At 41.6% G+C, this 27,193-nt stretch overlaps 1 protein-coding gene and 1 non-coding gene across 2 annotated transcripts in view; both read left to right on the top strand.

The window, feature by feature from the left end:
* SND1 (staphylococcal nuclease and tudor domain containing 1) overlaps nt 1-27,193 on the top strand; it is a 410,101-nt gene that overhangs the window by 188,743 nt on the left and 194,165 nt on the right. The window lies entirely within an intron of this gene.
* TRNAG-UCC (transfer RNA glycine (anticodon UCC)) lies at nt 10,508-10,580 on the top strand. The gene has a single exon. It is a non-coding gene; the product is annotated as a tRNA-Gly (tRNA).

The following is a 27,193-nucleotide window of genomic DNA, read 5'->3' as shown; positions in this document are numbered from 1 at the left end:
TTATCAAGATGGGCTTCCCCGATGACTCAGTGGATGAAAAATCCACATGTAATGCAGGAGATACAGGAGACGCGGGTTCAATCCCTGGGGTGGGAGATCTCCTGGAGGAGGAAAGGGCAACCTACTCCAGTATTCTTGCCTGCAAAGTCCCATGGACAGAGGACCATGGTGGGCTGCAGTACAAAGAGTCACAAAGAGGCGGACATGACTGAGCAACAAAGCACACAGCTTAGCACTTATTCAGTTTCTCCTCTTTCAATGTAATTCTCTCCTGACCTCTGCTTGTAAGTTGATCATAAATACTTAAAACCTGTCTCCCATCTCCATAGCTGTTAGAATTGTGTGTTACTGTTGGAACAAAAGACACAGGGTGATTAGTCCTATAGAAAAGGAACTCTACCTTTAAATGCAAAGAGAAATGCTGAATTAGTTAAAGATCTGCTCAGTAAACACTGTCACCCAATACATTAATTCTATGTCTGTATTTCCTTCTTCAGTTTTACATTTCTTTATATGCAGTTGCCACCGTATCTCACGTCATTCTTTTTGTGGTTTTTTCCTCTCATTTGTTGAAGAACCTTGATTTTTCTTATGTGTTGGGTGGTCAAGTTTCTGAATTTCTGAAATGTCTAAATATTTTTGCATACATTCTTATTTGTTAGTGTTATTATAAAATTGTAGCTTGAAAATTGTTTGCCTAAAAACTTTGAAGGCATTGTGTTCTGTTGCTTCAACAATGTTTATAAGAAATCCAATTTCTGTTTCTTTAAATGTAACACCCCCCCCACCCCCCCCACCCCCCGCCTTTGGAATTGTTCTTACAGTTTCCCATTAATTGGTTTTCTGAAATTTTATCAACATATTTCTATGTCTGTCTCTTTTGCTTCCTGCTCAATTGTCTTTTCCACTCTGGACACCAAAACAATTTCTTTGTTGTTACTTCTTGAATTATTTTCTTTCTCTCTTTTGCTACATTGTATCTTATTCTTCATATATCTAACTTCTCTTCCAAATGTTTAAGACCTCCTTTGCATTTTTGTTCTATGTTCAAGAAGATGTCTTCATTTTTGCCTCTTGCTTAGTCAGCCAGCCATGTATATTGATTCATTTACATTCGTAACTATCTCTTGTTCATTCATCTCACTCATTCATATACTCACTTGTTAGTTCATAGGCCCAGTATTTCAAGAGTGCCTGGTATGTACTAAGCACCAGGAATATATCATTGTTCTAAAATGGAAATGATTTGTATCCCATGAAATTTACATACTAGTCTCTTAATCAAACCCATTTTACTTTTTTTTTTCCATTTTACTTTTTAATTGCAGCACTCACATTTAAATTTTCTGTTCTTTAAGTGCTCTATTTTAATAGCATCCTCTTCTTAGTCTATGAATATAATATTTTCTCTGAGAATCTTATTTAAAAATTAAACACTTCTTCCAGCTTTCCCCCATGACTAAATGTTCTTTACTTTGTTCTTTTTCTTTTCTAAGTCCTTAAGCGTTGTGTGAACCTTGACCTATATTTATGAAGGAAGGATCAGGTTGGAGTTGGCACAGCTGTTCCTCTGAAGTTGTTTGTGTTTCGCAGACATCTCTGTCATAAAAAAGTCATAGGAGAGCAGAAAGTATCAGAGGGAGACTTCCTTATATGGTGCCTGAAAGTGGAGCTGGAACGCAGAGGAAGCAGGCAGATTGCAGATCCCACCAAAACTGTCAGAGCTTGGGGGCTTTCATCACCTGTTAGGGAGCCTTAGTGTGTTTTCCTGGCCTATAAGGTTGAGGGGTGGGGAGCAGGGATAGGATGGGTCTGTGATGTGTTCAGCCACCTCTCTCTAAATGTTATGCCTCGGCTTTACTTTGAGGCTACACAATCCATCTAAATCACCTGCTCTCTGTTCTGCTAGAACACGTTTCTTTGAAGTGAATTATCTTGTATGACATTGACAATTTGGGGAAACACATTGGATATAAAGTAGAAGTCGTGTTGGTTTGTAAGTGACATTCCCAAATACATTGAAATATTGAAAGGGTAAGGGATAAACTCTTAGATTTAAAGGGAGAGCTTTAGAAGGTATAAAGACTTAAGAAAATCTCGGTGTGAAGATGAGACATTTACAGTAGGAACTTCCTTTAAGTCATGAGTGCTTTAGTGGCTTCAAGAACCTTTATGCTGTTCACTATGTTTAGCTCAGCAGCAGCCTGTCAGTGAGGTCGGAAAAGCTGTGAAGACACTTTTGCCAGTATTCAAACAGTGGATTAATGAAGAAAATTGGGCTTCCCAGGTGGTTCATTGCTTAAGAATACACCTGCCAATGCAGGAGACATGGGTCCGATCCCTAGGTCAGGAAGATCCCCTGGAGGAGGAAGTGACAACCCATCTCCATATTCTTGCCTGAGAAATCTCATGAATAGAGGAGCCTGGCAGACTCCAGTCCATAGAGTCGTGAAGAGTCAGACAGGACTAAGCGCAAGCACAATGAAGAAGGCTACACTCTGCCTCAGACTTTGTCTCTATTGATAGCACAACATTGTAAATCAGCTATACTTTTAAAATGGTCTCTGTTGAAAACAAAGCGCTATAGTCCCTCCTCTAGAGGTAGCATCAGAATGCCAGAGTTCAAGACTGCTCAGCCTATAGAGATTTCCATTGTGAGCCATTTTTATTAGGGTTGTTTTTGCTGGTGCTTAGGCTGTAAAGTTCCATAGGGTTTAAGGGGACCTGTAACCCTGTTTGCTTAGGAGTTTTAGTGCTTTTGTGGTATATGAACTGATCAGGATCACACAAACAAATATGTGCTGGAAAAAATGCCAAGTGCTTGCTGGTTAGGATATTTCTCTTTTACCAAGGGTCAAAGCTCTCTGCTCCTAGCGCCTTGATGGGCATCGTAGAGATGTGTGGGGAAGAGGCGGCCTGGCCGGCCCTGCTCTCCTGAACGCTGTTCCTGATCCATCGCTTGGATGATGTGCCCAGAACCAACTCACTGTGTGCTTCGTATGTGTCAGTAAAAGCCCTTGATGGACTGTGCTTAGGCGCTCACTCGCGTCCGACTCTTTGAGACCCTATGAACTGTAGTCCGCCAGGCTCCTCTGTCCTCGGGGCTTCTCCAGGCAAGAATCCTGGAGTGGGTTGCCTTGCCCACCTCCAGGGGATCTTCCCAGCCCAGGGATTAACCCAGGTCTCCCACATTGCAGGCAGATTCTTTATCGTCTGAACCACCAGGGAATCCCTTGAGGCGCCCCCAGTTTGTCACCCGTCTGATCCCATCTGTTTTCTGTCTTTCAGGATTTCACTTTCTGATGTGCTGTTTACTCACGTTCTTATTCTCCAGCACCATTAGGGCTTTATTCTTATGCATATATGTCTTTTGCGTCCTTTCAGTGGGACCTTGTAAAGAATGTCATGTGGACGTAAGTTCTCAGTCTGCCATTCTGAACCCCCCTCAAGCATTCTTTCTTTCTTCCTTTGGAGAATGAAATTGATGTGATGAGGAGAAGGGGCATTCGACATGGTTACCAATGAGCACAAATTGTGTCTTTTAATACCATTTCTCAGCCCCTTTCTCTATACAGTTCTTGTGGCTAGCACAGTACACAGTGGCAACAGAAATAGGAATGGATTTTTATCTTCCATGGTGATGCTGCTTAACAGGGATTTGCTCCAGTTCATACTGAATGACTTTTTTAAAGTAATAAAAATTGTAGCATTTTCAAAAGTTTAAAAAATATGAAAGAATCACTCATTATGTAATCATGCTAACATAAGCCTTGTTTGAAGGGTGTGCCTTTTGAGTGCTGGTTATTTTTTAAGGATGTAATTTTGAACAGGAAACTTTGACCATTTGGCATATCATTGGATGAAGGCTAGTTATTGCTGGATCTGAAGATTCTGTAGCTATTTTTTTAAAGTGGGCTTTGGAGGTAAACACAATTGAGATGAAAACTCGGTTCTATGCATGGCTGATACATGTCACTGTATGGTAGAACCCACTACAATATTGTAAAGTAATTAGCCTCCAATTAAAATAATTAATTTAAAAAAACTCGGCTCTATGCCTCGATAGCTGTGCAGTCTTGGACCATAGTTTTTCCTATGTGAGTTCTATACAATAATACTACACTTGTAGGGCTGTTGTGAGCATTAAATGTATCAATGCATTTAATATGTTTAGCACAGTGACTAAGCCATAATAATCGAATACATCCATGGGTCCTAAGTCTGGCTTCCGAATTGGTCATTGGCCTAATTTCAGACCTAGTGGTCTCTTTTGTCCCCGCTGTCACCTCTTCTACGTCTCTGGCCACCTCTTTCACTCAACTTTTTCCTTTTTTAAAGGATTTTTATTGACTGCTTTTATGTTCCATCCTCTTCACAGTTCCCCCTCCTGCCCCTGGCCAAGCCCACCTACTTGATAATGTTGCTACCTCACAGATGTACTTGAATAAGATATAGAAAATGCCTAGTATGTGCTACATGCTCAGAGGCTTAACAACAAATCACCCATGGGATTATGATTAGATGTTGTTATCCTAATCTGTTTCTTGTTTGTTGTTTAGGCTGTGCCACTCAGCACACAGGATCCTAGCTCCCCAACTGGGGATTGAACCCTTGCCCCCCCTTGCCCTGAGAGTGAGGAGTCTTAACCACTGAACCACCAGGGATGTCCCCTGAACCAGTCTGTTTTTATTGTTTCGTGGCAGATGCTTTGGTTTTAGACTTCTCTTTTTTCATTTTTTCAATTGCCACTAAATCATATCATTTTTCCTCTAAGCAGTGAATGTAAATATATTTACCGAAGTACTACTGTAAAAGAAGTTAAAGATATGCATGAGTAATTTTTAATGTTTCAGGGAGTTTAACATGCACTTACCATTGAGTAAGGACAATATATATTCCTTAGTAAAAGCAATTTATTGAATAATCTCTCAAACCAAGAGGTATTGCTAGCAAGCAGACTCCCTGGGTATACTTGCTTCATATACATATTTAGTTACCTATTTACTTCCTATCTGTCTATATGAGTTGTTTTAAAGGCAGAGGGCTATTGACTAAGTGTTTTAGGAGATGCTGCTATTCTCTATCCCTACATTGAAAATCTTACTGAAAGTCAGATTCTGTGTATTGCAGGGGGGTTGGGGAAGAGCTGCAGAATCTTAGTTCCCCTACCAGGGATTGAACCTGGGCCCTGAGCAGAGAAAGTGGGGAGTCCTAACCTGTATCTCCAGGGAAGTTCCCTTTGTAGATCTTTCAGGGATCCACATCTCTGCTGTGATGCCTTTTGTAAGTTTTGTGCCATCACTGTGTTCACAACAAGTCGAACATGGAGGAATTTAACAAACACCTGGACCTTGGAGGTCAGCATGCGTGGTAGAATTTGGAGACATTTAATGGCATGAGCTTCATAAGGGCCAAAGAAAACTTGAAACTGCCTTTCATCAAGTTTCCAGTGTCAGTTTTCCATGGAGCCTTTTGGCTTTCCGATATATCTGTTTACATAACAGCTGTGATTCAGCTAACTATTGCCTTAATGTGAGCTTCTAATCTGTTAAAATCATGATTTATAAACCATCATGTATCAGGTCATTAACAAGGGGAATTAATTATATTATTGTTCTTACACCATCTCGCCTTCTCCCAAAACAAAACCATCTTGACACTTACTGCAAAATCACCTTTCTTTTTCTTTAAAGTAGGAAGCACCTGTGTAAAGCACTCAAAGGCTTGTCAGCACTTTCTTAGAAACCTGGCTTTGAAACTGTGTTCTATGGTGTGTCACTTAGCATGGCCTGTGGCTACAGAGCACTCAGACCATTTAAGTGAGGCTTGATCACAGAGGCTCCGGAGTAGCTTACTGTATTTCAAAGTTGGGAACCAAAATAATCCCCTGTTCTCCCCAAGAGGAGAAAAGAAAAGGAAACCTTGAAACCCTGATTGTGATGCTGGGTTCATTTGTTGCTTCTATTAAAATGAAGAATCCTTAAGTTAAAAAACAGTTTGTCTTCTAATCCTTAGGAAAACATTGACCACCTGAAAATATTTTTGTTTAGACTTGGTTGCAGAGGTGGAAACTCATTTCTAGAGCCGTTACCCACTGCAGCTGTATACTTTGTTTATGCAGTGAAAGTCGAAAGCTGCTCCCACATTCTAGACCTTGTCCACACTGACGTTGGGCTTGGTCCAGTTGCTAATGGATTCCGGGGAACAAAACAGGACTTGCCTGTTTGTGTGGTGCCAGCTGGCTGGGTTATGGGCCATAAACCATAACGGAGCCGTTAGTAGAATTCTTACTCGGCCCATTTTTCCTTCCTGACCCACATGAGAGAACTTCCCTTGAGCCTCCACCCTGAGAAGCCAGCTGTGCCAGAACAGTTTTTCTTCTAAATTATCTAGAAGAAGATAGTTATTCTTCCAGTTACCAGTGGCTGGGTTTTTCTTGTAGCAGACTGACAGCCCTCCAGAATCTAGGGTCTTATCTTGAACACCTTCCTCTAAACAAAGCATTTTCAATATATATCAGCAAATGCAAAAAAAAAAAAAAAAAGCAAAAACTACAGAGGATTTGAAAAAGGTTCTCCCTATTGCCATTTTGGTCTTTACTGGACCTTGCGATTTGGCTGGTTCTCCTCGCACTGTCGGAGCCGATCATTCCCAGTGCCATTATGTAATTTGCTGTCTTGGGTGCATGTTTGTGTGGGCGGGTGGTTTTGTTTTGTTTTTAAGTGGTGGTTAATGTCAGGCTAATAATAAACTGGATACGTAGGCCCGGTTTTGTCATAATGGCCACGCATTTGCTTATTTGTCCCCTATCCCCCTGAGAAGTGGTGCCTACATCTTGGAGGGGGCGCTCTTGTCATCACAGCTGCCTAGGAAATGCAGCACAGCGACTGGCAGCTCTGTCCTAACGGGACAGACGTGAGGAGTCTTCTCCCTGGGTGCTCTCACAGCCAAGTCCTTGTCTTCCTGCGACCTAAATAGAGCCAATAGGAATGCCTTTGCTGCTCCTGAACCGGTCCCAAAGTTTGGTCTGCTCTCTACCCACAGTTCTTAGATTCTGTATCTTTGCAAAATGCCAGGACCTTTGACACGTGACGCTTTATGAATCTGGGGGCCTTAAGCTGCAGTCCATCATCCTTGGCCTCTTGAATTCTTGTAAAGAAGACTCTGTTAGTTGTCTGGGCTGTTTTTGTTTGTTTTTTTTCCCCACACAAAACTGCATGACTGAACCACTTGGGACTCTTAAAAAATGATGCTATCCTATATTTTAAAAACCAGGTACTAATATTTATTGTTTTAAAAATACCGATTTTCACCCCTAGAGATGCCGGTTTTCTTGGCCCGGAATGGGTATTCTGAATGGTGATTCTATGTGCCGCCAGCATTAATAAGCTCTAGGAAAGGAAGGCCAGAGGAAACAAGTTTCCAAAACCAGCATTCTCCTCTGCTCTCAGCTAAGTTGCAGATACAGGTAATGGGAAGAGTAAAAATAACGCCGCACGTGTGTGTTTTCTCAGTTCACTTCACTCCCTAAGCTCAGCCTTTTCCCTCCATTAATTTCTCTTATACCAGCTATGCTTCAAAAAAGTGCAGAATGGCAGAGTAACATTGGGTCTAAGGGGATGATGGTTATTTCTAGCTCTGCCTCCAGCTTATTGAGTGACCTTGGCAAGTCATTCACTCTCTTTTCCTAAGGCCCTAATCTTGCCTTTTCTGAAGGAGAAAGTGGCATAAGCAGTATTGCTAATATTATGCCTCCTTCATGTACCTCTTCTTAGTAATGCAAAATTCCTTTAAACTTGTCCTCAGGTTCCTAACAGAAGTTTAACAGGGAGTGTTAAAGTCTTGGCTTTAAGTCTTGGTATGAATTTGTCTTCTTGTGTAGCCCTCCCTGCTCAACCTCCAGATCATAAACCCTGGATTTACTTGGAAGTCTGTGGATTTGCAAAATCAGACAGTTAACTCCTAGTGGTCACTACTAACTTGAGTGGTTTCGTTGCTACTAGCTGGTGTGGTGTTTAGTCACTCAGTTGTGTCTGACTCTAATGTGACGCTATGGACCATAGCCCTCCAGGCTCCTCTGTCCTTAGAATTTTCCAGGCAAGAATACTAGAGTGGGTTGCTGTTTCGTCCTCCAGGGAATCTTCCTGACCCAGGGATCAAACCTGGGTCTCCTGCGGCTTCTGCATTGCAGGCAGATTCTTGACCACAACTGATATGACCTGAAATTGTTTTCTGTGGGAACAATATACAATATTGTGAGGTGATTAAACCTCTGATACTCCTTTTACACCTATCTCTAATTATCCAATTCAGAGATTTTTGTCTGCTTGGTGGCTGTTGTAATGTTTTAAAATTTTCCCCTTAACAGAAACTCTTAGGCAGTAAAGGGTGTTAGTGTCTTTTGTTGGTGGTGATATTGTTGATACCTAACCAAAACTATGTCTTTTAAATACTTTGGGGAACAAAAGAAAATAGAGTTATCTGTTCTATTTTGCGCAGTAGACTGACATATCTGAAATTAATAATGTGTATTTAGATGACTGAGGCATAATTATTTGGCTGCGTTTAATCCAGACTAATATCCTCAAGTGATTTGCTGTTTCTGTTGATGCCCCTTCTTGATGTAACCCCACTTATGACCCTGACTGTTTTCCTTCACGCCTTACTATTTATAAACAGGGCTTGTACTCAGCTAGTATTCACTTGTATAACAAACTAGCCCGTACTGTAATGTTAAATATTTTGAATATTGCCCCTGCTTATAACACACAAATGTTTGAGTCTGTTCTTAACCTTGGAAGACTTGTTTTCCAAATTTGGTTTGGTTGGCAGAGAGGAAAGAGTCAATGACTGGAAGTATTTGTTTTTTGGGGCTTGGATAGTTTGAATTGGCACTGTTTTCCATACCTTGTTCTGCATTGTGTTTGAGAGGGTGTGGCTGAGAATCTCAGCCTGAGCTTGAGTAGAACTTGGGTGGTATGTGTTTTTCTTATAAATGCAATGTCCCAGGACAGATCCATAAAAAGTAAATAGAAGTCCCTGGAGGCTGTGTTTTTCCCATCAGAAACTCAGGAAGATTGGAGTATATAGTTTGAACTGTGCCCATTCTGTTTTTCGTCTTTAGATCCTTACAGCATTAGTTGAGATCTTCCTTTTTGACATTGATAATGTTCAACAGTAAGACAGTGTTCATTGTGGGTTACAAGAGCATTCATTAGGTCAGCGCTCATCTCCCTTCCTCTCCCTAGCCAGCTCTCTGCACAGTTTACCTTCCATTTTCATAGCTGAGTAATCTTTTTCTGGAAGGTATACTTTTTATGGCAGCTCCAGAAAGCATGAGCTGAAGAATGAGTTCACTTTGCCTAGAGTGTCCGGGACAGTGGGATTGAAAACAGATTGGAGAATGAAATTGTGTGTACTAAGTCAGTTCAGTCCTATGTGACTCATTGCAGCCCACCAAACTCCTCTGTCCACAGGATTTTCCAGGCAAGAATACAGGTAGCCATTTCCTCCTCCAGGGTATCTTCCCGACTCAGGGATTGGACACAGTCTCCTGTATCAGCAGGCGGATTCTTTACCACTAAGCCACCTGGGAAGCCCTCAGTGGACTGGGATTGTCCTAAAACTTCTCTAGAGTAAACTTGTTTCCAGGGCACGAGGCGATAGCAGCCTCGCAGCCCACAGCCTCCCAAAAAAATCTAAGACGATTAAAGAGGTGAAACCTGGCCAGGGTATCTGGAGTCTCTTCTCCCTCTTGTTTAGATCTTGAGGGTGTTATTCACTCCTGATTTTTGTTCATGTGATTTCAGGAGATGATGATTTCCCATTCATGACATAACTTATATGTCACCCCCTCTGTCTCCCCTGTAATAACAAAATTGCTGGGATAGCTCTCCAACCAGTTTAAAAAAAATCCGGTAATTCATTTCTAAATTGGAACTTGTTTCTTTCTAATCAGCCTTGTAATGTATTACAGACATCACTCTCTGCATTGGCTGCAGAAGTGATTTAATGCTGGGTTTTTAATGACTCCTTCATTAATCCTGGTATTCTGGGATTTAACACCCGCTGGCCTTTGACCAGTGGAAATGATGAAAACTTAGATTTCATGCATATTGGATAACACTGGCCCATTGCGGGAGCCATGAATCTTGCCACTGCAGCGGGTGCGTGTGATATAGAGGCTGCAGCTGGGTGGGTGCTCTCCCAGGCCACGCGCTGATGCCCACGAGGTAAGCGCGACATCTCTATCAGCCCAGGGTGACCTCCTTTCAGGACAGCCGGGTTTGGAGCGGGAGCCTGTACTGGTGGCTCTATCCACCAGATAGGTCTCTGGATTTGAGAAGTAAGGCTCACCTTTTCAGCGTTTCCTCAAAGATGCTTCTTTGAGGAAAGCATCATGTACCTTAACATGATAAGGTACATGTACCTTAACATCAGTCCTTTTTTTTTTTCCTTCTAGTAAAGCCCCAGAATTTTGCAGTTCAGTACTGTCTAGTCTGGAAATTCCCTGATGGTCCAGTGGTTAAGACTCTGTGCTTCCACTGCAGGAGTCACAGGTTCGATCCCTGGTCAGGGAACTAGGATCCCACATGCCACAGCCAAAAAAACCAAAGGCTGTCTAGTCCACCTCCTTCGTTTTATAAACAAAATGTCTGAGTTCAGGAGGAGTGGCAGAACTAGGCCACTGTTGAAGGTACCAGCAGCCAGAGTGACCCCACAGGCGCAGTGCTCGCTGCGTGCAGGCAGAACCTCGGTGTTGTCACTTGCTTACTTCCTCACAAGAGCTTCGTGAAGGGACCTTACAGAGCAAGCCCAGGTCTCCGCTTCTCTCCCACCTCCTGCTGCTGTTGAAGGTACAGGTGCCCCTGTTGGTGGCTCTCCTCACTCTTGATGGAAGTGTTGGGAATGCTCTTTCGAAGAGACGGGCTAGTTTATTTGTGGTAGAATCTTGTGGGCAGAGTGAACACCACAAGTAGGTGCCAGGCTCTTTTCTTCTCCCCACAGATCGCTGCTCAGGAGAGAGGATATCACCTTATGCTTGGCGTCTTCACAGGGGCTCTTGTATTATTACAAAGTGCTCCCTCAGTTTATTTGGAGCACATCAGTTAGCCGGCTGCAACGGCATGAAGGTCACATGGCAGCATTATTAAAAAGGAGCCAGTAATTTTTTTTAACATGAATGAAGCAATTATTACAGTGAATATGACCCCCGAACTGTGAGAGCTGAGTGTCACAGGAATTACCCTCTTAAAGGTCATTTTAAAAAGCAGTACTATGAGGCAGGAGAGACAGATTTTTTTTTTTTTCCTGTAAAGGACTAGATACTAATATTTCAGCTTTGATAGCTATGTGCTCTGCGTGGAAACTATTCAACCCTACCCTGGTAATCCTAAGGCAGCCAGACAATATGCAGACAGTTGGGCGTGGCTGTGTTCCGGTGCAACTTTAATCATACAGACAGACCTTGAGTTTGCATCCGCTATGCTATGGAGATATGAACAGATACTTCTGGAACAACTAGTAAACCCAGTCATCTGAATATTATGAAAATGCGGGAAGAATTTCTGAAGGCATAGAGCATGTTGAAAAAGTGAGATGGGTAAGATGAGAGAGAACTAGCTCAGAATTTTCTGTAATGATAGTGTATGTTCTAATATTAAATACCTTTGTGCAGAGTATTGAGGGGGTAAAAAGTAGGGTTTTAACCAAAACAGTACTTCTAGATTTAATAAGTTATAAATAAACAATTTCACTTATATCCAGAAACTTGATAAAGATGCACAATCCCCCACCCAACCCCTCTTCCCCAGCAAAAGCAGCCCTGGTATCACGTTAAGTGCAAGTACTTTTTCTTGAAATGTTTTCTCTTGACTCTTACCGAGACTCAAATTATGTGGAAGTGGCTGTATTTGAAAATTGTTTTCTATACAGTCTCTTAAATTTCACTTCTGTCTGATTGAACTGTGGCTTTGCTGGTCACTGATGACAGTACAGTTCTCTCCCTGCCTTGGGTGCCCCGGGCAGCCATCCAGCCACTCCTCGCTGAATGTTCTCTCCTAGGTATTTGATCCTATAAGCATGTCCTTGTTTTTTCTGGAAGTCTGATTCTCATTCTTTAATGCTTCCTAAGTCTCGCTCTTTGGCACACTTGAACCTGGAGAACAGCAGTCTTTTACTGTGCTACCCACTTAATTTCTTGGTTTCTTTTTCTTTCATCTGTCACTCTCACCAGATCAGCACTGACTTAACCTTGGCTTTGTCTTGGTTGAAGTTCTCAACCGGGTCTCATTTATGAAGGAAGGCACTGCCTGCATGAGTCGTTTTGCTGGTCTCCTAGTGACAATTTTTCTTTCTTTTTTAGCTGCATCTGGAATAACAGCTGCATTCTCACTCCTGAATAAAATGGGTTAGCACAGCGTCTCATGGCAAAGCACCTGGACTCTTAGGCAAGATTGGGGGTAAAATCCGGACCAGCTTCATCACCAGCAGGGTGGGAGGATCAATTTTTATATAAGGGGTGGGGATAGGACACGTGAATGAGGATGTGAACAAAACTGGCGTTGTTAGAGCACCACTTGTATCTGTTAAATGTAAGGGATTAGATAATCCATCATTATGCTAATTCTCAGTAACAGATGGTGGAGAGTTCTGCCTCTCAACAGCAGTTTTCACCGTGGGGGAAATTATCTTGCACCCAGATCAGCAGACAGGCAGGAATTCCATTGAAAGAGAAACGCTACTGGTGATTGCATTGGTGTGTCCCTCTGCACATGTGCTGAGTTCTTGTATTTCTCTCTAGTTTACATATTCTTGGCCAGACCTCTTTGCCCCTTTCTATAATGTAAAGAACTTGAAATGATTTCTTTCCATGCAGTTAATTTGAGAAGATCAATATTGGAAGTAGGTTAAGTAAATGTGTCTCAAAGCATTACTATGTCATATTTCTTGAGAGAAAAGATGCCATACAGATTATCAAAAACATTGCTGATCATCAGTCTTCATAATTGAACTTCAGAGATGACATGCCAAGTACTGTAAATGCCCCCATCTTGCCTTGATATAACACTTAAAACAAACAAGCTCTAATTAAGCCCTCTGGCTTCATCTTGTCCAAGAGTTGCCTTGATCCTGCTATTTTCTGTCTGTAAATGATTTCTCTTTGGTGTTTTGTTAAGTCATAGCTTCACCTATCCTCTCTGTGCTAATGGTTATCCACTTTTTATCTCTCATTGCTTATTCCTACTCCCGACTTAACCACGTACCTGCTTCTCATTTCCATTTGTACTGTCCTAGTCTCATTTCAACACCAACATGTTTAACACTAATGCTGATTTTAAAACTCACTTTCATACTCATCTGTATCCCAGAGTCACCTGTACAGCTTATTAATCAGCGGTGATCACCGCTTATACAGGATGTAGTTGGTTACAGGTGTGCTTTAAATTGGCAAGGCCATTCAGATTCAGTGGTTCACTGAGTTTTTTTTAAGAAGTGGTACAGCCATCCTGGACTGGGAAGCCTAAAAGTCAGGGAGGGACCAGCCATCCATAGCTTTAGTTCCCACCAAGAGCTGAAATTAACAATGTTTGGTCCTGCCTTTGTGACCCGTGGAGTTTTGGGAGAAAACAGTTTAGTGATTAGGTGATGATTTAGTAAAATTCCCTTATCAGTTCTTTCCTATTTCTCTTGCTGTTACTCTGCTTCATGCAATCAGCAACTTGGATCTATATTAACACAATAGCCTTCTAGAGATGCCTTTTCTAATGGCAGAGTTTCTGCTCTCCCATTTCTTGCTACATAATACAGCTGGATTAATTTTCCATAAATGCTGTCTTTATGCTGTTAATTCACTACAAACAGCCATTTTAGATTTTAACAAACGTCTTCAGTCAAGCCCCCTACCTCCTTCTCTCTCACTTTCAGCTTACAAACTCATCTGTTTTCTGGAGAAAGACACCGGCTTATCAGGAAAGTGCCTTTAATTCCTTAGTCTCTGAACCCCAAACTTGTCTCCCTCCTGCCTGCTTTATTATCTTCCCCTTTCCCATCTCTGCAAGATTTCACCCTCTTTCTTTCCAAACTCATTTTTCTACCCACGTGCCCTGAATTCTGTTTCTTTTGGTCTAAGGATTTTGTGGCTTTCAGTTCCCCCCAACCTCCCTTTTAAAAGCGATTCTTAAAAATTTGTCTTTAGTCTTCTCTTACTACAATCTGCTTTTCTTATTCTTCCCTTCTCTTCATAGCCAAGTTAATTGAGTTGAAAGCAATTTTAACTCTGCGTCCATTCGCTATGCATTCTTTACCATCTGGCTTTGGCTACTCCATGTTGTTGAAACTGAACCTGCCTAGAACACCAATGCTTCCCTCAGAGACACTTCTGAGTCTTTTATGTGCTCTCTCTGTAGTATTTAAAACATCACAGTCTTGTTCGGACTTTTCTCCCTCCTTTTCAGTACACGAGACTTGACTGAGTTTCTTTCTATGATTCTGATTATTCTTCTCTGTCTGCTTTAGAGCTCCTTAAATATCTGTGCTTCTGAAGCCTCTACCCTTGACCCTCTTCCTACCTTTGCTCAGCCTCCCAGGTTGTCTCATTCATCCCCTGGCTTCAGTTTGCAGGTAGATGTTGCTAATCTGCCTGAAATCTGTGTCTCCAGCCCAGTTCTTCCACCAATATATCCAGCTTTTGACTGGATGGACATCACCTTTTACTGAAGTTCAGTATGACTGAAATGGAGCTCACGATCTCCCCTTGAAAAGCTGTTTCTTTACTCAAATGATCACATCTTGATTGACGGTGCCACCTTTTACTTAGCTTTTTATGCCACAAATCAAAATGTCATCTTTATCGCCTGTCTCCATACCTGATTGCCTCCAGGTATATCTCAGGTTCATTTCAGCCCTTCTGTCCTCACTGCCTGGTTGATGCTGTCAGTCTTCCTACTGGCCTTTCTGTTTCTAGTCTGAATCCCTTCTGATCCATTTTGCACACAGCTGTTGCAGTTTGGTTTCTGAAACAAATCTGATCTCCTGCTTAAAGTCTTCATTAATCATCCCACAGCCTTTTGGATTAATAGAAACCCATGAACTGACCCTAGCCTACCTCTCCATTTTTATATTTAATATGCCCTGGCCCTCATCCATTTCTGTAAAAAATAATAATAAAAACAGAACACTATTCTTTTTTGTTATTGTTGCTGTTCAGTCACTCAGTCATGTCTGATTCTTTGCAACCCATGGACTGCAGCACACCAGACTTCCCTGTCTGTCCATCACTGTCTCCCAGAGTTTGCACAAATTTATGTCCATTGAGTCGGTGATGCCGTTCTTCTTAAATTTTATTATTTTTGGCTGAGCTGGGTCTTCATTGCTGTGAGCAGGGAATACTCTAGTTGTGGTGCACAGGCTTCTTATTGTGGTAGCTTCTCTTGTTGTGGAACACAGGCTGTAGGCTCCAAGTCTTAGATGCCCCTAGGCTCATGCAGTCCTTCCGGAGCAGGGATCGAACCCAGGTCCCCTGCATTGGCAGATAGATTCTTGCTTTTTATTTATTTTTAAATTGAAGGCTAATTGGTTTACAGAATTTTGTTGATTTCTGCCAAGCGTCAACATGAATCAGTCATAGGTATACATATGGCGGACAGATTCTTAACCATTGCACCACCAGGGAAGTCCCAAAACACATCCTTCTTGAAGTTAGTTTGCTCTGTGTGCTGGGAACATAATTTCCACTCACCAGTTCCCACTCGCCCTTTAGCTATTGACTTCTTAGTGAAACTTTACCTTTGCGAACCAGGCAGACCCAAGACCCCAGTTGAGCATCTGTGTATGTCCTTACTCAGGACACTATGCTTTCTTAATTACAAGGTTCACAGCATTTAGAATGCTAAGTCACAGATACTTTGGATTTTAATTCCTAGTACATTATCCAGGAAGGTGGGAGGGAAACACGGCAGGAGACCATGTAGGTTTTCATGGGCCATTGATAGTACTTGGCTTGTACTTTGAACAGGACGGGAGACATTGAAGAGTTTTGAACAGAGGAGTGCTGTGGGTGTCTGAAAACTTTTTAACTTTAAAAGAAGAAAAAAGATTGTGAGATTTCTCTCGTTTTAAACATTTATTTTATTTTTATTTGGCTGCGCCAGGTCTTAGTTGAGGTATGCAGAAGCTTCAGTTGCAGCATGTAGAATCTAGTTGCCAAATTCAGGCCCCCTGCATTGGGAGGGGACTCATAGCCCACTCAGAGTCCTGCATGGACTCATAGCCACTGGGCCACCAGGGAAGCCCCCTTTTTAAAAACTTGATTTTGAAGTAATTATAGGAGCAAACGAGCCAGTCCCAGGCACCCTTTACCTAGTTCCCCCGAGTGGTTATGTCTTACACAGTTGTTGAACAATAGCACAGACAGGAACTTTGGCCCTGGGACAGCATGTATGTTGGTCTCTTTTTTCCTTGTGTGGATTCATGTAACCGCCTCCATAGTCAAGACTGACAGCTCTTCAGTTATCACAAGATCTTCTTTGTGCTACTCCTCCTAAGCCTTTCCCCTCCCATCATCTGTGACAACCACTCATCTTTTTCCATCTCTATCATTTTGAGGTCCCTCTGAGTTGTTCTGTGTATCCATAGCTTTTCTAGTCTGTATATGGGAACTGGAGGCAGGCTGAAGGACTTGAGACCTGAGTTCTAGTGCAGTTCAGTCACTAAGTGCTATTTAATGTCTTAGTTCTCAGAGTAGCCACCTGTAAGATGAGAAAATTGGACTTTTCAGCTCTAAGCTCTGTGATTATAACAAATGAAGTCTTCGTGGTTTTTTTTTCCCCTGTCATAATGAGGTCCATTTTCCTTGTTAATACTTACTGTGCCATAATCTATAGTCTTTTGTATAGTGTTAAGCGCAGAAGGACTATTCAAACATCTCATAATTGTTTTACTGACATATTGCTGCTACTTATATTCCTCAAGTATAAACTTGATACACCGAAGTAGTAGTAATACTTGGCAAACCATGTAAATATGAAGATTCTTTGATTTTTTTCCCCCTATGTTTTGTAATAAGACACAGAAGTAAACCTCTAGCTCTCTATAATCTTGTGAGCCTCAGAGATATAAGAAATGTGATCAATTGCCACTAAATGTCAAGTCTACTCTTGAGTCAGTTCTTTGAACACATTTCTACTAATGAGGTTGACCAGTTTCTTGCTGTTGATAAAAGTTCTTAGCCAAAGTAGAAGGTCCCAGACAGTACAGAATCTGCTGAACTTTAGTTTTGCTGGTAGAAAATAAACTACGTATTTCTTACTTGTTCATCACTCCCTACTTTTTTTTATACTCTAGAACATTTAGGTAATACATTGTATCTTAAAGAAGTGATCAGCCTTGAAGAATCCTCTTAAGTTTGCTGAGCAGCCTGGACAAACCCTTCACCCCCATGTGTGTAGGGCACACAGTCCCCGGGGCAGGGATTGGAGACGATTGTGCTTGTTGCCACAGTGCCTGACCACGCTACCTGTGGCCACAACCAGAAATGTGTTTAAGCCCTGTATGTGCTATGTGCTGAGTCACTTCAGTTGTGTCCAACTCTGCGACCCTACAGACTGTCGCCCACCAGGCTCCTCTGTCCATGGGATTCTCCAGGCAAGAATACTGAAGTGGGCTGCCATTTTCTTCCTCCAGGGGATCTTCCCAACCCAGGGATCAAACCCTAATCTCTTACGGCTCCTGTATTGGCAGGCAGGTTTTGTTTAATACTTATTGAAATGATACATAATCTAATTGGCTTTGAATATTATCAGTTATTGCTGTATAAAGATATGTAAGACTATTGATAAGTAAAACCTAGCTCCCTTTAAAAATGACATTAGAATGTCTCTGAGCTGAAACCTATTGCCTAGAGCATTTGGATCTACCCTCTCATTTTATAGATATGGAAACTGGTACAGGCTTAGCTCTTTTACAAGAGTTTAAATGGCCAGAGAGCTGGGTAAGAACCCAGGTCCTCTGGCTTGAATCACAGCTCTGTGCCATGGGTTCTTTATGAAACGAGCTCATAATTGCTCTCTTTGGAGGGAGGAAGTGGGAAACATTAAGTGGCTTTCACTATTGAAAATAAATATAAATGCTATGTGTAATGTATCTTTGTTGGATGAGAGAGAATTGGATAAACATTCATTTTTAACATTTTTGTTTTATGATATTCATCTTTTCCTGTGTTATTCAATCTCTTCACTCATTTTTTTATAACTTAGATAAGGATTTTTTCCTTATTAAAGTGTTGATGTGAGATGTGATCATTAGACCCTCCTTTTTAAAATTAACTGTGCCCCACTGAGTGTCTCTTTTAGAAAGTTGGTTTCCTCTTTGTATATTTTGGAGCGCAAACAAACAATAAGCTAAAATCGAACATGTTTTGGGTACCTAATGATACGAAATTCTTTTAACTGCTAAGCAGTTTAGTGCCTCTGATCTGTTTTTTCCATTATGAAAATGAATTATTTCATTTTTGTTTAAGAACTGAAACTAGAAGAGTATCTTTCACTAATGATAGGCCCATTTCAGATTTACATTATTCATTCATTCTTACCATCACCTCTCATCCATATATCTGAATATAGTAGTGTCTTTGTAAAAACAGAGATACATGTTTTCCTAACTTTTAGAAATTTACCTTTCATATATTTTGCACTTTAATATTTTCATAGATATTCCTAAACTGGTTTTTATTCTTCACTTGGAAAGGAGGGAGTAATTGCCTCTTAACATCCTTTTTTTAACGTGTAACTGTTTGGTTCTCCAACAAATACGTAAAGACCATATTATGCAGTGCAGTGTGGGATGACTCCAGTCAGCTTGTGTAGCAGGAGCTCTCCTAGATCAATGAGTTGATTCAGGAGTCAGGGCAATGGTAGTGGAAAGGGTCATTTCTCCACCATCACTGAGGGAGAGAAGGCTCGGGAGGTTTTCACCTCACACCACTCAATGTTAATTTCTCAAAGGAAAGAGGAGGAAAGAAAAGGGATGAAGAAAACATGCTTATGCCTACAGCCAGCATTTATACCTTGTGTTGGAACATAGAGAAAGAAAAAAGTCCTCTGAATCCCCAAAAGGCAAGCAAGTTATTATAATGAAATGTTTAATGTATATTTTAGCTAGGATTATTATTATTAGAGTGATCAAATTTATAATATGTGGATGGATTATTTTTAGCATGCTGATAAATTTTTAATGCATATCTTGGATAATTTATGTGCACAATATATTTACTCCTATTTTATAGAAATGTAAAGGACAGCAGCATAGTAAAGGGATATAGGCTGAGAATCAGAAGGCTCTCAGATGCCCACTGAGATGGTGTCGCTCTGTTTCTTTAGACATCTCATTTCACAATTTTCAGGGTTTCTCTCAGGGTCTGTCTTCATCTATATATGGAGCTTTGCAGATTAGTTTATCTCTATGGACTCTTTTTGCTCAAATTCTATGACTCAGTCAGTTATTACTTTTGTTTTCATCCAACCGCCCACAGAACCCCTGGGAACACTGAGAATGCAATCAGTCAGCTAGCCAATAAATATTTATTGAGTGCCTACTAAGTGTTTGGCTCTTTTTTGGACCAATAGGGAATATGATCTGGTTGGGAAGACAAGATATGTACACAAAGCAAGATAATAATCTGCAGCAGTAAAAGATAAGTGCCAAATGAATGGCCCAGCCAAAGGAATTGAGACGACGGACTGCAGTGCTTGACTGCTTGGATTAAAGCAGAAGATTGAAAGACTTTATAGAATAAGTTTAGAGATGTATATGTGAGCTTTGTTGTAGAATGCTTCTTTACCTGCAGTTTGTAGCAATGTAGTCAGAAAGAGAACTGGATTTAAAATTCTTAAAAATCTAGCTTCTAGTTTTGATTGCCACTTACTAACACACTAACAGGATTACTTGTAGCAAGCCTGAAACTGATTACTTTTTTTTTTTAAGAAATACATACTTATCACCTTTCTATTGCTATAGAAAGATTAGGTTGTGTGCCCAGTCACTCAGTTATGTCTCACTGTTCGCAAATCTATGGACTTCAGACTTCTCCGTCCATGGGATTCTTCAGGCAAGAATACTGGAGTGGGTTGCCGTTTCCTCCTCCAGGGAGGTCTTCCCGACCCATGTCTCCTGCTTTGGGAGGCCGATACTTTACCACTGAGCCACCTGGGAAGCCCATCAGATTAGGTTAATGTGTGTTTAAAAGCATGGCCTGTAGCAGACACTCAGTAAATGGTCATTAAATCTAAAATCATTGCAAAAGTTCAAACAAGGTTTTTGTGGTTGTGGTAGATTGGAGCATGAAGATTAAGAGGATTCAATTGAAAGTGATCAGGATTGGAAAACTTTGCAAGGAGACCAGATTTGGGGGCGGGTTGCGGAGGGGTGTGGACAGGTAAGTTAGAAAGAGCAGGATAGAAAACAGTCATGGGAGAAACACTGGAGACTTGAGTTCAAAGTTTGGACAACTAATTTTATCTGGGAATGAATACAGATGTCAGCCTTAGGTGACTGGGAATCTGATGGTCCCACAATTAGAGATGTTAGGGAAATGAGCTGATTTGGTAGATTTCAGAAAAGCTTAATCTAGGGAAGTGAGATTTATTTTTGAAATGCTGAGTTTTACATGGTGATGAGTCATGCAAATTCACATGTCCTGCAAATAGTTTGAAATGTAAATGTATGGCATATTTAGCAATGAGTGGACCAGTTTGGATATGAAATGCATATTTGTTAGACAGCTTGCTTATTTCAAGCTAGATCCTTGATTTAATTGATTATCTTAATTGTCTTTTTGGGGTCTAATTGTCTCCTGGGAAAGAAACATGGTTGTCCAGTATAGGAAGTGTCACTTTGGGTATATACCCCATATTCTCTCCTGCAGGAGAAGGGAGATTCAGCTTAGTCCGTGAAGCTTCTATGAAACAGACATTCTTCTTATTATTATGAGAGGTGGAGACTGGGGTAATATTTGAAGGCGGTGTTGTTTTCATTGCTCCTTACACTTAATACACCTCTCATACCTCAACCAAGGTTCGTCACTGGACTGATAACCTCCTCTGATATTTTGCTGACTTGAAAGTACAGCAGTACTCAGAGAAGAGCTGGCATAATAGAGTATAATACCACAGTTTTTCTTGTCTTATAAAGCCATAACCAGGATATTGCTGAATAAATGGAGCTATCATATAAGAGGTGGCAATAAGATTACAGTACTGCAGAAATCCTGGGGGCAGAATAAAATTGTCTATTTAGTAAGCATAAGCATTGGGTGTTATGCCTTTTCCCCTTCCTTTTAAAAATTGTTTTGACCCATATTTCCAGCACTATTCTCTCCCCTAGCTAGAGTTAAGAAGTGAGTTAGGTGTTTAATTCTCCTGCTTCCAAGTAGGTTTCTGTCTTCTTTTCTGTCCATTGGTGTTTTCAGGAGGTGAGATTAGGTGAGCCCTCATGTAGGACTCGAGTGGGAGTAAGATAATGAGGACCTTAGGGCTCAGACACATAGTGGAGAAGAAAAATGGCTGTTCTTGGAAGGTCGAATGAGAAGTCACATCTTCATCACCCACATTGTTACACCCTGGTCCCTAGGTATCTTTGCTTTTCTTTCTTTTCCCCCAACTGAAGAGCGCTCTTGGTGTGCAGTAGGTAGTGGCCCCTGAAGCTGGTTAGGCTTTTGCCCGTGTCCAGGGGTAAGCCAGCTATTGACACTGAGGGTTGGATGGATGTCTGTGTTGGGGATTTAAGAATTTATTTGTCCGTGAAGCAGTAGTTTTTTCATGGACTGATTCCCTTTCCCCTTTCTCTTTCATCTCCACTCTTCCTCCGTTCCTCCTTTCATTTCTTTGTTTCTGCAAATCTTGTTTGTAGGTCTCCTTGGATTTCATTTTAATCATGCATCCTTCTGGATTCTTCCAGCTGGACTAAATCCATATCAGTCTTCATTGTTTTCTTTCCACATCACCCTCCCTACGAAGGAAGAATGATTAGGATTTATAAAAGTACAAAAATAGAGTCCTTGATCCTAAGGAGTCCTTGATCCTAAGAAGTCTTGATTTTCATATCTCAAGTCCAACCTCTAGAAAATGCTCTCTTTGGTAGAACAGTTCTGTGTGGAACCTGTATATATTCTGAATTAATTCTCATTAAATAGGAACTACTTATTGAGGGTGTTTTGTTTGAAAGGGTCCTTTTTTATATATTAGTGTATAGCCAATTATTGGAGAAGGAAATGGCAACCGACTCCAGTATTCTTGCCTGGGAAATCCCATGGACAGAGGAGCCTGGCAGGCTACAGTCCCAGGCTACAGTCCCTGAGGCACAGAGTCAGACACGACTTAGCGACAAAATGTCAGACATGACTGAGTGACTAAACAGCCACAGCCAATAATGTTGCTGTAGTTTCAGGTGGACAGCAAAGGGACTCAGGCATACATGTGTTACATGTCCATATAGTACATGTATCCATTTTCCCCCAAACTCCCCTCCCATTCAGGCTGCCACATAGCATTGAGCAGAGCTCCCTGTGCTGTACAGTAGGTCCTTGTTGGTTATCCACTGTAAATATAGCAGTGTGGACACGTGAATCCCAAACTCCCTCATTCTCCCTTTTCCCCACCCTTTTTTTGCTTGATTAGCTTCTAAAGCTACTCAGGTCAGTCCATTCTATACCTCCCTGCTCTTGAGTCCGGCTTCCTGAGGTCCTTTGTGGACCATGCCGTGTTTCATGTTCATAACCACAGCTGGGCTGGTGGGTTGACAGAAGCAGTCACCTTTGGCTCTGTGTCTGGAGTGAATATATCCTGCCCTAAGACACTCGGTATCTAATGCCATGCTTGATAATAACTTTTTTTCTCCTTCCTTTCACTGTAGTTTCTAAAGCTGCTTCCTTTTTGGTTTTAATCTATGTTACGAGTTCTGGGAAAGTCCCTAGCCATCGTTCAGACCCTCTGGTGACTATCCCGGTGACAGGACTTGTTAAACAGAAAAGGGAACCATTAAGAGTAAAAAGACTCAAAAAATCTATTTTAGTTATTTTTAGAATTACATTAGTTCAAGGGGTGAGTGAAAAAATAGGGAAGACGGTGGGGGAGAGATTTGGGACACATATAAAGGAGGTTGTGCCACCTCAGATGTTTCTAATTACTGATGCTTCTAAAACAGAGTCTCCTGTCTACATATGCTGCTTGGTCATGTGGGAAGTGCCTCCGGGATATATTTTAAGGAAAAAAAAGGGGGGGAGTGTCATTGTTTCAGATTCTGGGGAGCTCAATCTGAAATCGGAGGATAAAAGACAGTTTAGACGCTAGATGGGACAGGCATAGCACGACCCCTTGTAGACACTGTTGTACTGGCTTTTGGCAGCTCCGTGTTGCTTTGTTGGGCTTTTTCCTAGTTTGAGGCCTGGGGAAGAAACAGCAGTCAGTAAAGATCCTTATTCATGGCCCATTGTCTGTAGATCCCTCTCACCCAGAATTCCACTCTCACCCTTTACAGTCTTATTTTGCGGGTCTATAAAAGCCAAGTCTGTCTCAAGCCTGAAATTGTCAGGTTCCTGCCTGGTGTGCATATTAGAGGTCTGAGTGTGAACTCATAGAGAAGGTTGGAGGGGAACCTGGCCTTGGGGCCTTTTAGCCATTAATCATCCCCCCCCCCCCCCCCCCTTAGACAGAGAAGCCCATGTTTTCTGTGTATATGAGCCGAGGTAGCCCTCATACTCTGAAGAAAGGCACTCTGTCCAGTGCTTGCTTCCTGCCTCATCACCCAGTCTTGGGGTGATCTCTCCCTCCTTCCTGGTCTCTAACCGATTTGCAAAGAAAGACATCAGCTGCCCCCTTCCCTCCATAGTTTCCCTGTGGTTCAGCCCCACATCACTGAGATGTGAGATGAGCCATCTGATATATTAGAAATAAATTGGGGAGCCCTGTCAGCCAGGGCGCTCCATCTCAGCACTTGTGCGGGAGCGCGTCCTTGTGATGAAGTTCCAGCCAGTGTGGAAGGAAGTGGAGTCAGTTTCCCAGCTTAAGATACTGGAGCTTTTATGGGTCGTGGGTGACAAAGGCCTTGTCTCTATGCCTCATGCCTTGTTGGATCATATTCTCACAGTATATAGCCATGGGGTGCATTGTACGCCCAGTTTATGAAATTCGACCCATGGGACCTTGAAGTTATTGTAGAAAAATCATATGGGGAACGCATGCATGTGTGTGCATGGATGCGCACACGTGAGACGGTGCCTCTCCTAGAGGTGATGTGACTGTTATAAATGAATTGAGCTGTTGTCTTCCAACCGTTTCCTTTAGCCTTGACTCCCTAATAGTTAAAGGTATTTCTTTATGGGCTTACTTTATTCTGAATATGTGTCCACGTGTTCATTTGCCTCAAGGAAATACTCTGCTTTGTAATCTCCATGGACACCTCAGTGACTGATAAAATGTTGATGGTTTTTAAGTGGAAAATGTTAAGCTCAAATAGCTAGATAGAGATCTGTGAGCCAGAGCCATTGAGAATTATCTGTTTCCTTACTCAGATGGAGAATGAAGTGTGTTTGTATGTGTGTGTGTAATGGTATTATGCCTTATGTGCACTCTTGAAACTTACTTATCATCCATTTACGCTAGCTTCTCTTTTGACAAGCAGCATATACCCTTTAAGTTAGCTCTACCATGTGTTGTGCTTAGTCGTTCAGTCGTGTCTGACTCTTTGCAACCCTATGGACTGTGCCAGGCTCCTCTGTCCATGGCAGTTAGGACCAAATTGTGGAAGTCAAAGAAGGTGTAAGTGAGATGCTATATGTGTATGCAGAGAAGATTATTCACGTAAGTAAAAGTATTGAGGATAATGGAAGGCAGGCTTCCCACCGTCAGAAGGGATGTACAGATAAGGAAAGGAAGAGAACTGCACGTGCCCTGAAGTGCTGAATGGGGTTGTAGTACATTTGTGAACTCATGGTATGCTAAAAAAGCTGATGCCAAGACAGGATGAAATAGACAAGAGGTTAATTGGGGAAAACAGAGAAAATGGGAAGGGAGCTGGCAGAGGCTGTGAATGCTTAACCTCTGTGGTAAAGGGAAGAATGGAAGGTTGAGCTGGAAGCATCTAATCTGGGGCTGTGGGCAGTTGTAAGAGTTCCAGCAAAGGTGAGGGGGCGTGCTCAAAGCCGCAGCTCCCTGTCAGAGCACGCCCAGGTCTCTGAGCAGCAGGCCAGTTGTAGTGTCTCCACTGCACTCAGTCATTGGCTGGAAGCAGCTGGGGGAAAGCGTAGCTTTGGCGGAAACAGCGATGGGTTTCAGAGCACAGCAGCTGGGGCTGTCAGTCAGTTATGCTTCCTGCAGTCAGAGATCCAAGAGGCACGTTTTCATGACTGCTACACATGGTTTTCAATGGTTATAGATACAGAAATAAGTGTATGGAGATAAAAATGTAAATGTGGACTCTTTGGATAAATGGCTGGTTTCGGAGCTGCAGAAAACAGTGGAAGATGAGCCTGGAACACATTGTGGTCTGAAAGCAAGGAAGTGCTCAAAGGATGACAGGACACAGGAGCCAGCTTGACCCAGATCCCACTGGCCAAATTGGGAATAATTTCAGCATCAGAAACAATTACGATTGTAGTGGATTATATGGCTCTTTAGATAAAATATTTCATGACCATAAACCTCTACAAATCAATAAATGAATAACTTGGGAATTTAAAAGCTACACAGTTTTTCAATACCTGTTATAAAGAGGAAGAGAATAACTTCATAGTGGAGAAGCCTGGTAGACAGTGCGTGAATCAAGTGATCAAAATTAACATTATCAGTAAATTACACGTCATTTCAAAGGAGGCCACGGGAACAACATAGCATCACTTCTGTGACACATTCCTGCCAAAGATTCATAACTTGCCACTGATCACAGAGACATCAAACAGTCCAAAATTACTGGCCTGTACTCGTGAGAAGTTTCAGGGCTGTGGTAGACTAAGAAAGATTGAGCTTCTCCAGACTGAGGAGACAGGGTAACAAAATGAAAAAAACTGATTTTGCTCTAGATCCACTTTCCCCTAAGTTCTCTATTGGAACAGTTGACAAAATTTGAGTAAGGTTGTAGGTTAGATAGCAATAATGTGTCAACATCAATATCCTGGTTCAAGTCATTATTTACTGACTATGTCGGAAAATATCCTGATTTGTCGGAAATGCACATTAACGGTTTGGGGGATGATGGTATAAACAGGTCATTTGCTCTCAAATGAATAAGAGATCGGCATGTTCTTTGTTATTGTACTTGCAATTTTTCTGTAAGATTGTTTTAAAATTACTTATCCCCTCCTACTCCTACTTTTAAGTAATCTAGTTAATTTTAGTCAGTTATCTGACCTTCTCTATATATTATTGCTTCCAATCTTGGATTTGGGGTGTAGGGATTAGGGAAGGCAGGCAAAATTGTGATCAAGTAATTATTGTGAGTGAAATCTATGTTTTAAGAATTCTATTCTCATATATGGGCACAGCATACCTTTTCCAGATTGGCAGAATATAGTACCCCCTGGTTTCAAAAGTATCTTATAATGAGAAAGTAAATGCTTTCCACAACCTGCTAGCTGCGGAAACGAGTGGGCAGGGAGGATGTCAGGTACATGGAGACCTTTTGAGAAAGCTCAAGAGACCCATGTTGCTTGTGTTTTTCTCAGGAACATTTGATCCTGCATGGTGGAAACAGTTCACTTCCCATATAACCTAAAATTCTCCTTGAGCTTGGAGAAGCATTTCAAGTCCAGCACTTATTCTCTCTGTTTCCTGTTAGACTTTCAAGACTGTTAGGTCCCTTTTTGTATGCTGATTGTGAATTATCCATTCGAGCCAGACATGCGTAATTGGAATAGAATTACTGATACACTCAAGAAAGCAGAATTTATAAATTTGTCTAAAGCAGCATAATGTCATGGCACATAATTTAATGTTCTCTTTTCTTACTGGGCAACTAATCAGTACACCAGTGTTGAGTTCTGAGCCATCTTTGGCCAGGGGGAAATCTCCTGACCTTTCATTAGTGGCCCAAAGAAATGAATGAGAGAGTCAAGTACACGGATCTCGGCTAATTCCATTTTATTTGTCTCCCTTTGATTCTCTTTAAATACAAGTCTTAGATAATGGGGAGGAGAATGACAAAAGCT

Source organism: Odocoileus virginianus, chromosome 1 (assembly GCF_023699985.2).
Source record: "Odocoileus virginianus isolate 20LAN1187 ecotype Illinois chromosome 1, Ovbor_1.2, whole genome shotgun sequence".
NCBI classification, from domain to species: Eukaryota; Metazoa; Chordata; class Mammalia; order Artiodactyla; family Cervidae; genus Odocoileus; species Odocoileus virginianus.
This window is presented reverse-complemented; position numbering and strand designations above follow the sequence as displayed.